This window comes from Canis lupus, chromosome 15 (genome assembly GCF_011100685.1).
Source record: "Canis lupus familiaris isolate Mischka breed German Shepherd chromosome 15, alternate assembly UU_Cfam_GSD_1.0, whole genome shotgun sequence".
NCBI lineage: Eukaryota > Metazoa > Chordata > Mammalia > Carnivora > Canidae > Canis > Canis lupus.
The window spans coordinates 2,926,306-2,930,481 of NC_049236.1; the positions used below are offsets into that span (position 1 = coordinate 2,926,306).

At 44.8% G+C, this 4,176-nt stretch overlaps 1 pseudogene; it reads left to right on the forward strand.

Annotated features, from left to right (window-relative positions):
• The first annotated feature begins 591 nt into the window (after positions 1-591).
• On the forward strand, positions 592-692 carry LOC119869476 (annotated as a pseudogene).
• Positions 693-4,176: the final 3,484 nt, after the last annotated feature.

Here is a 4,176-nt window from a genome sequence, read left to right on the forward strand (position 1 = left end):
AGACATAGAGGGAGAAGCAGGCTCCATGCAGGGAGCTCAAGGTGGGACTCGATCCTGGGACCATGTCCTGGCCCAAAGGCAGACACTCAACCGCTGAGCCACCCAGGCGTCCCAAACAGTATAATAATTTTTGATGTATATATACATTATACACTTTTTAATTATATCTTTGATGTATGTACATCTTATTTTTTTTCTGACTATAAAAGTTAAGGTATCTCTATCAAACCATTATGATGTACACCTTAAGCTAATGCTGTGTCGTATGTCAATTATATCAATAAAACCGGGGGGGGGGGCGGGGAGAAAATAAAAGTTATGTATCTTTTGTTGTAAAAATTCAAGCCATACTTATGTATAAAAAGTCAAAAGTGGTGGGGCACCTGGATAGCTCAGTGAAGCGGCTGACTCTTGGTTTCAGCTCAGGTCATGATCTCAATTGTGAGATCAAGTCCCGAGTCAGGTTCCATGCTCAGCACAGAGTCTGCTTCTCTCCTTCCTCTTCCCCTGCTAGCATGCACGTGTGTTCTCTCCCTCTCTCTCAAATAAATAAATAAATACACATTAAAAAAAAAAAAAAGGTAAAACGTGGTGCTTACTTCTGTAGCACATATGCTAAAATTGGAACAATACGGAGATTAGCATGGCCCCTGCACAATGACTCACGAATTGGTGAAGCGTTCCTCCCCTCCCAAAAGTGAATAGTGAAAACTCTGTTGCCTTGCCAGCGCTTTAGCAATTCAGTGAAAATTAGAAATTCAGTGAAAAATCTAGACATACGTGAATAGATGTTTTTTTTTAATTTTTTTTGTGAATAGATGTTTTAAGAACAGCTTTATTATGGTAGGTTTTACATACAATAAAATTCACCCATTTCATGTGTATGATCCAATGATTTAAAAAAAAATTTTTTTAATTTATTTATGATAGTCACACAGAGAGAGAGAGAGAGAGAATGGCAGAGACATAGGCAGAGGGAGAAGCAGGCTCCATGCACCGGGAACCCGATGTGGGATTCGATCCCGGGTCTCCAGGATCGCACCCTGGGCCAAAGGCAGGCGCTAAACCGCTGTGCCACCCAGGGATCCCTGATCCAATGATTTTTAAAAAGATTTTATTTATTTATTCATGAGAGACACATAGAGAGAAGCAGAGACATAGGCAGAGGAAGAAGCAGGCACCTCGAAGGGAGCCCAATGTGGGACTCAATCCTCAGACCCGGGATCAGGACCTGAGTGGAAGGTAGAAGCTCAACCGCTGAGCTACTCAGGCGTCACTGATCCAATGATTTTTAATAAACATAGAGTGGTACAAATGCAACCATCACTGTAACATATATACTTTTTGCAAAAATAAATAGTAACTTTCTTTGTTCCTAATCTATTCTCCCAATCTAATAAAGGGGCACCTGGTTGGCTCAGTTGGTGAAGCATTTGACTCTTGATCTCAGGGTCATGAGTTCAAGCCCCACATTGGGTGTAGATTACTTAAGAAAAAAAAAAAAAACTTTAAAACGTACTTACCAATGCCCCCAGGATGCTAAACAGGGTTAGGAGTCTACTTTTTTATGTTTTTATTTTTTATTTATTTTTTTTTAGGAGGCTACTTTTTTAATTTGTAGATTTTATTTATTTATTTGACAGAGAGAGAGAGAAAACACAAGCAGGGGGAGGTGCAGGCAGAGGGAGAAGCAGACTTTTTGCTTAAGCAGGGTGAGAGCCCAATGCAGGGCTTTGATCCCAGAACCCTGGGATCATGACCTGAGCTGAAGGCATATGCTTAACTGAATGAGCCACACAGGTGCTCAGGGAGGCTATTGTTGAGAGCTTTGGGGTAGATCTGTTCTTGCCAGTTGAGCTACCTGACTTCCAAATATCAGCTGGGTTTATTCCACTTTCTTATATCAGTGAAATTTGCTATTGTAATTTAATTAAATTTTTGAAAATGTAAGCATAAAAAGATGTTTCTATGAAAACTAAGTTGAATGCTTTGGAAAGACTAGTTAAAAGCAAAATGATGAGGGACTCCTGGGTGGCTCAGAGGTTTAGCACCTGCTTTTAGCCCAGGGCGTGATCCTGGAGTCTAGGGATCAAATCCCATGTTGGGCTCCCTGCATGGAGCCTGCTTCTCCCTCTGCCTGTGTGTGTGTGTGTGTCTCTCTCATGAATAAACAAAATCTTTTTAAAAAAAGAAAGCAAAGTGGTGAAAACTTCTAAGTTAGGTATTGATGAGAATTCTGTGATTGTAAGAACTACACACGTCTAGAAGAACTTTGCATTCAGATTGCTTTACCAGTGCCCTCCAGTTAATGCCCCATTTTAAAGAAGCATTGAAAAAAATGATGGGTGATTTGTTAAAGGCAAGAAGTACAAATCATCTAAGAAACACTTCAGCCAGTGGCCCCATAATCACAGAAAAAGCCTGAGGCTATTTCAAAAGATTGATGAAGCAATTTACATTCACAAGTCTTTCCACCCCCCCCCCCCAAGTCTTAAATTTAAGGAAAACAGAGTGGCTTATATCTTAAAGTTACTTTTTTTTAAATTACATTAAAAAAATAAACACAACTGTATACTGTATAATGCTTTACAATTCTGCATTTCTATGTATTTTTATCAAGTAACAACCAACCACCAGGCCCAACAGCATCAGATAAAAAGGGCTTCAGGTGGGTGTGCAACCACTTTTTCCTTTACCCTGTACAGAGGACTTTTTCATGTAGCTATATAAAAGTCTATCTTATCCTTTATAAAATTCACCTCACTGCATTCCATTGTATGGTGGTGGATACATCCTAATTTACTTGCCAAATTATGTATGACTATTCGGATAATTCTCGGAAAAAAATATTGTGAATGGGGAATTGAGAAGATGAAAATGGATTTAGATAACGAATTGGGCAATAGAACATGAAGTGGATTAAAGGGGGGGGGGGTGATGCAAAAGGGAGAAACGGTGAAGGAGAGGCTCCTGCTCATTCAGCTCTGAGGTTAAGCCAGAAAGCAGCTGTGGTTTAAACATCCAACAGATGGGCACCTGGCGGGCTCAGCGGTTGAGCGTCTGTCTGCCTTTGGCCCAGGGCGTGATCCTGGGGTCCTGGGATCGAGTCCCACGTCGGGCTCCCTGCATGAAGCCTGCTTCTCTCTCTGCCTGTGTCTCTGCCCCTCTCTCTTTCTGTGTCTCATTAATAAATAAATAAAAACTTTAAAAAATAATAAAAATCCAACAGATATTCGTGTCAGTCTAGAAGCCCTGCCCTTTCTTGCAAAACATCCCATTCCTGTCCACCTCTCCGTCTTGGCTCATTCCAGTCCTCCTGCATTTCATCTCTGCCTGTTGAAATCCCACATTTCCTTCACATCCAAGACAAATACCCCACACCAGGTCATTCGTAGCGCTGGCTGGAAATGACCTCTCTCCTTCCATTTTCTTTTCTTTTTAAAGATTTTATTTATTCATTCATGATAGATACGGGTGGGGGGAGCAGAGACACAGGCAGAGAGAGAAGCGGCTCCAATCAGGGAGCCCGAAGTGGGACTCGATCCCAGGACCCTTGGGTCACGCCCTGAGCCAAAGACAGATGCTCACTTACTGAGCCACCCAGGTGCCCCACGTATGTCTAGGCATTTATTTATTTTTTGTCTTTTTAAAGATCTTATTTATTCATGAGACACACAGAGAGAGAGGCAGAGACACAGGCAGAGGGAGAAGCAGGCTCCATGCAGGGAGCCCGATGGGGGACTCAACCCCGGGTCCCCAGGATCACGCCCTGGGCCGGAAGCAGGCGCTAACCCGCTGCCCCACTCGGGCTACCCCCTTCATTTTCTAATAGGGAGCCGGATGCCCCCTTCCTACCTTCCTTGCACGGAGCATGTTTCTCTCCAAGGCGCTACAGCGCAGGGGCTGCGCAACACCTGCCAGCAACTTGCTAGCCCTGCCAACTTTGCACCTGTCTCACATTCTCGGCTGCCTCAGTGTCCAGACCTGTAAAGTGGGGAGAAGGGCGTCCAGCGCTGTCAGGAGGCCGGAGGCCGCGGCGAGGATGCGCCGACGCAACCCGCGCCTCGGTGGGGCAGGAGCGCGGCGGGAGGCGAGGCGCGGACGGGCGGCCCCCGCGGGCGCCGAGGCCAGGCCCGGCCGCGGGGGGGGGGGGGGGGGGTGCCGCGGCGGCGGTCA